The sequence below is a fragment of the Aptenodytes patagonicus genome, chromosome W (genome assembly GCF_965638725.1).
Source record: "Aptenodytes patagonicus chromosome W, bAptPat1.pri.cur, whole genome shotgun sequence".
Taxonomy (NCBI): domain Eukaryota; kingdom Metazoa; phylum Chordata; class Aves; order Sphenisciformes; family Spheniscidae; genus Aptenodytes; species Aptenodytes patagonicus.
This window is the reverse complement of record NC_134981.1, coordinates 3,921,477-3,927,476: the sequence shown is the minus strand read 5'-3', so window position 1 is coordinate 3,927,476 and position 6,000 is coordinate 3,921,477. Positions and strand designations below refer to the sequence as shown.

The window sequence follows — 6,000 nt, the reverse complement described above, 5'->3', positions numbered from 1 at the left end:
AACAGGCAGATGTTTTCTCTCTTACCGTGCTCACCTGAAGCAACCTCTTGATCCTCCTAATCGCTGACCTAGATCAAATCCGGATCTGATACTGTTATATTTGCACAAAAATTTACTGGGGAGAGGATGCTGCTTGCAGAAAGTTTTGGGATGCTGAGGCAGGCAGCTGCCTGCCTGCCCGGCACTGCCACCGAGTTGCAGGTCCTAGTAGGACCTGCCACCAGCAGCCCCCACCAGGATGGGGGACGCAGACACAGGGCTGGTGGATGTTTGGTGGGTTATTTCCTGCCCCAGGATTTACATTGCACTCCGGTCAATTAGAAACCATCCATTTGACCCGTGACATTTTTGTTTTAATTACTCTCCGAGCTTTGACAGCAGCGGTTTAAACACAGAGCGTATGAGCTTCAGTACCGAGAAAGCACCCCATCCCCACAAATTCGGAGTGGATGGGGAAAAATATTGCACCGCAGCCCTGACGGTGAATATATTTCTTCTTTCTCATTCTTCATTTTCCTCTCTTTCACTTTCTGAGCCTGTTTCACCATCCGTGTCTTCTCCCTCACCATTGGAAATGTGAGCTTAGCTCCCCACCGCCTGCCGCAATATTCAAGAGAGAAGGATACGGGGTGGGTTTTTTTTCTAATTCCCAGTACAAGGCTGTGTATAGAGTATTTGAAATGGAGATTTGTCAAAACAGGAAACAACCCAGTCAAAGTCCTCAGGCCTGGGTCCCGAAAATGTCACCGTACAGAGCTGCAAGGGACGGAGAATAGCCCTCTGTTCCCGCACGGAGGGAGGATGCTCTGGGAGAGCAGCCAGCGACACACGATCTGCCCTCATGCCACCCTGATCTGGAGAGCTGGGCTTTAACCTCTGCTGAAATCAGTGGGAAACTGGTTTTTATTAACTGGTTTATTGGGAGGAAAAAATCCGACAGAGGGGGTTAAAAATTATAAACCTCTGTTGGCCGATATTTTTATCGGCATAGAGAATTTCGTAAGGAATATAGTCTCACTCAGGAAGCCAACCCTACAGGAAATCCTTCATCCTTAGTGTTTCAGAGTAACATCCACAGCATCCTGCTGGCTTCCTTCTTAGTCCTCTTACAACTCACCCCTGAGATCCTCGCTTCTCAAGCTCATGCTCTGAGTTTGAGCTGGCCTTGCTGGGCTGGAAGAAAAAAATCTTGGGTCAAATCCTGCCCATGGCCCCCTTGGGCAAGGCACCGGGCTGACACCGCATCTCCATGAGCACGCAGAGCAGGGCACTGCTTGGCCCTAGGCTCTTTGATTTCCATCTACCTACCCTGGAGCAAAGATTTAAAGTTTCTCAAAGGCACAACAACGAGGCCAGGTTTGGAGGAGAGAATGCAGCTGCTGTGAACCCGGATAAATGAGATTTTCACAATTTATTTTTCTGCAGAAAATAGTTGCTAGATTTATTTTAAAAAGCAGGCTTCTGCAGCTGTAGGTTTTGAGCCCTTCTTAAAAGTCTGACCTGAACAAGCATCCTTGCCAATAACTATTGATATTTTAAGCTTTTGATTGCTTCTGATAGGAGTGAAAATGTTTTGTTTGGTTGGTTTTTACAGCTTTCTGCAAGTTAACTTCAGGAGAACTTCCCAAACAGAAGAGCTGGTGACCATTGCCAGAACGGTGATCCAGCAATTCAGGTTGCCCAGAGAGGTGGTGGATGCCCCATCCCTGGAAACATTCCAGGTCAGGTTGGACGGGGCTCTGAGCGACCTGATCTAGTTGAAGAATGAACCCTGCCCACGGCAGGGGGGTTGGACTAGATGGCCTTTAGAGGTCCATTTCAACCCAAACTATTCTATGATTCTATAATTCCCCCTCTGGATGCAAAGGAGATATATTGCTTTATTTTTGAGGGAACAGTGATTATTATTGTAGTGTCAAGCCACTGATCTACAGAGTGACAACCTTCAGGGAGGAAAAAATCCATGGATTCATGGGATGGACAACCAGGAATGTCATTTCAGATGGTCTGCATAGCCCAGAACATCAAATTTCACCCATCATCCAGGCAGAGAATTAGAATAATTACCTAGGGCCTGATCCTGAGAGGTGCTGAGTGCAGTCAAGTGGTCTCCGCTCCCATAGAGTTCAGTATCTCAGGGGCTCTCAGCAGGGTCAGCCTTGGAGCCTGGGCAAAACAAGATACGTTGGTCTTAGTCCAGTCTTTTGTAAAAAAACCCTATACAACCTATAATTAAAAAAAAACCCCATCCCAGCTCCACGTGCCGGCCCCGTGTTCCTGCACGGGGAACTAACGGCAAGGGTCACGCAGAGAGTGGCCAGGGAGATGCTCTCCAACCCACGGGCATTCTCTGCAGATCAGGGATGGCTGCCTGCAGCATCCAGGAGAGAAACGACACCGGGATGGATGCGTCCACAGAGCTTTGATCTGCATCCAGGAACATCAAAACTGTGTTCCTCAGGAGTACTGCTTTATCCAAGCCATCGTACGTGGACACGTACGCTGTCAACAACCATCCCGGAGCTAACACACCTCTCTGGCAGAAGACAGACTCCAGGGTTGCCTTGCCAAGTCTACGGGAAGCGATAAACCTGGAGATAAGAGAAGTTTGCCCGGTTTCCAGGGAGGAAGCCTAGGAACACCCCTCGATGCTCTCTGCCGGCTGGCAGTGACGCGCGGCACGCCAGCCCCGGGCAGGCAGGGCTGTGCCAAGAGCAGGGTGAAGGGAGGGAAGAGGATGACGGGGACAGGATGACGGCACTTTTCTCCGTACAGCCTTTTGTTTTGGGAGGTCCCCCGAGATGCTCGGCTCGGGGTGGCCAAGTCCTCCTTCTTCTTCCCCTATAAGGGGAACGGATGAGGGGAGGAAAACAATGCTCTCTCCTCGCTTGCCTAATAGAAGAACAAAAGCACAGTGATCCCTTCCAAAAACGTCTTTTGAGGAACAGACGATCGAGCCCAAACGGCCAGTATTTCTGGTTTTTTTTTTTTTGGATGAACTCCAGCCTGGCAGCATCTTTCTGTCCTTCTTCCAGGCTCTTGCAGGACTTGCCCAGAGCTGCACGGATCATGCAGGGCTTGCACAGACCCCAAACCCAGTTGGGGATTTAACATCCAGCACCTTGCAGAGGTGACGAAGCCAAAAGGTGAGGTTCCTCCACCAGACCCCATCACAAGCAAGCTTCGGCAATGGGATGGAAGGGACAAGGGGGCATCACCCACCCACAGCCCTGGTCCAGCGGGATGCGTTCAGCAGGAAGGGTCTGCCCCAGCCTGATCCCACTGGCAACTGGGACCAAAACCCACTAAAGCCAAAACCAGCATCAGATTTTTCATTGCTCAGCGGCGGTGGTTGCTACAAAGCAGAAGGGGATTTCTGCCGTGCTGAGTGCTCATGGAAAGTCCCTGACTGGCCCACAACCGTGGAAAAAACGGAAAATATAACTTTAATACCAAGTTGGTGGCAGGCTGTCTATTTTTCTCTCCTGTGACTAGTTACCATGGATAGATTTCTGAGGTCGCCCATGCAATTGTTCACTGCACTGCTCCTATTAAACAGAAGATGAGCAAATCATCCCATTCGTACCGTACTTTAATTTCCAGAAATTCTTTGTTCGTTTGTTTGCTTAAATTATTTCTCTCATTTAAAGAAACAATGCAGTCTTACAAAGCCAGGGCCCAAATCTCTCGAGTAACCCTGCTGTGGTTCATTACTTCTACGCTAGTTAACAAGACCAGTAATTTCCCTAAGGTTTAATAGAAAATCTTCTTTCCAGAATGCAGGGAGGCAGGATGTTTTAACAAACTCACTACTGTATTCCAGTTATGTCGTAGGTGAGGGATATCCTAGGCAAGGCACAGGTCCTCCTCAGGGGTACTGTATAAAAACAGGTACCCTAAATGGAGCTTTTTTCACCCAAAGGGGTGAAGGTACCCTAAATTGAGCTTTCCTCACCCAAAGCTACTCCCCCACACAGCTGCGGAAAGGGACCTGGGGGTCCCTGTCTCTCTGCTGAGCCTTGCCTTGCTCAGAGCATCAGCTCCAGCTCCGCTCGGAAAAGGGCTCCTGCAGCATCCCGGCCCTCATCCCAAAATGCGGACTGGTTTATCACAGCACGCTGGGATGAAGCAGATGACACTGGAGGGGCAGATCCGAGATCTCCCTGGGGTGGGTGTGCTGGAAAAGGTGGGCGTACAGCCTGTTTTGCTAATGAATATGGATTGCAAAGTAAACAGGACACCTGCCAATTGCCTGACCATAAACTGCCCTCCTCGCTAGTTCTACAAACCTCTTTCCAGGACCAAATCAGAACACGTTATAAAAAATTAAAATAAACACAGAGCAGAGCTTGTGGAAAACAAGCAAACACATAACACACACACACACATATATATATAAAAAACAGCCCAGTAAAGCTCTATTGAGATGCACATGCAGGTGAAACGCATCCTACACTGGGTGAGAAGCTGGCAGCACGCCTTCACTTATAAGGACATTTGCCCTACAAGTGCCTCTGCAGCTCCTTGATATTATTTCTACAGTAGGATTTGTCAAGCAATAGCTACAGATGTTTGCACGGAGTCTTCTCGCTTATCCAGTGATAATACCGTGTGCCTGGGACAGCCGAACAAATCATACCGCGTAAATAATAAATAATGGAGGGTTAATCAGAAGGAGGCGGTGAGCAATCTGGAGATTCCCACAGACACCCTGCCGTGAGGAAGGAAACAAGAAAATGCCCTGACCTAAGCAGGGGTGAGTCTCGCGCGCACACACACAGATCACAGGGAGATCACAGGAGCTGTTTGCAGATCACTTACCCAACATGAATAATTCAAGCAGAAGCGGCTGGAAGTATGAGAACAGATAGATGGGAGCTCGCCGCCACCGCTTTGGCAGGTTTTATTTTATCGAGCAAGGCAAAGAAACCACGAGCCCCAACAAAAATCCTTAGCCTAGCGTTGCCAGTGTCGTGACTTTACTGTGAATCTCATGATATACAGTGTTTACCGGATCCCCAGCTGATGATGACCATCCTTTCCCCTTCTCTGCCAGGCAGTTTTGTGATTATTTGGCTGGGGGTGGGGGAAAATGATGCATTTTTTTGAAACTTTTAGGACCCACCAGCAGTCCACCGCCTAATTACACAAATCATAGAATCACAGAATGGTTTGGGTTGGAAGGGACCTCTAAAGGCCATCTAGTCCAACCCCCCTGCAACGAGCAGGGACATCTTCAACTAGATCAGGTCGCTCAGAGCTCCGTCCAACCTGACCCGGAATGTTTCCAGGGATGGGGCATCCACCACCTCCCTGGGCAACCTGGGCCAGTGTTTCACCACCCTCAGCGTAAAACATTTCTTCCTTAGATCTAGTCTGAATCTACCCCCCCTTTAGTTTAAAGCCATTCCCCCTTGTCCTGTCGCTACAGGCCCTGCTAAAAAGTCTGTCCCCATCTTTCTTATCAGCCCCCTTTAAGTACTGAAAGGCCGCAATAAGGTCTCCCTGGAGCCTTCTCTTCTCCAGGCTGGACAACCCCAACTCTCTCAGCCTGTCCTCATAGCAGAGGTGTTCCAGCCCCCTGATCATTTTCGTGGCCTTCTCTGGACCCGCTCCAACAGGTCCGTGTCTTTCCTGTGCTGAGGACCCCAGAGCTGGATGCAATACACAAAGCACCCACCACCAAAAAAAAAAAAAAAAAAAAGTGTTTTCTTTGAGGGATCACACCAGCTATCAACTTCCAGGCCTCCTCCCACCCCTAGGGACCTCTCTGGGAAAAGACACGACGCTCAGAGACCGGTTTACAGCCTTGAGGCTCCTGTGCCCCTGGAAGAGGTCGTGCTTCAGTGAGTTTCAGCTCTGCAGGAGAATGGATGGGGAAAAAAGGTGCCAGGGAGGAGGATGGAAAAGAGAAGAAACCATACGGGGGGGGTGGGAAGAAGGGATAAGGGGTGTTCTCTTATCTTTATTCTGAAGGGAAAACACAAGTAGGGTTGCTCC

The 6,000-nt window shown here is 49.4% G+C and overlaps 1 long non-coding RNA gene across 1 annotated transcript in view; it reads right to left on the bottom strand.

Moving 5' to 3' along the window:
• Positions 1 to 1,121: 1,121 nt before the first annotated feature.
• LOC143172123 (uncharacterized) overlaps positions 1,122 to 6,000 on the bottom strand; it is a 70,153-nt gene continuing 65,274 nt past the window's right edge. The window contains exons 3-4 of the long non-coding RNA XR_012997299.1: positions 2,068 to 2,166; positions 1,122 to 1,173 (exon numbers count right to left, since the gene is read on the bottom strand). This is a non-coding gene — a long non-coding RNA (uncharacterized LOC143172123). The remainder of the gene's footprint in view (positions 1,174 to 2,067; positions 2,167 to 6,000) is intronic.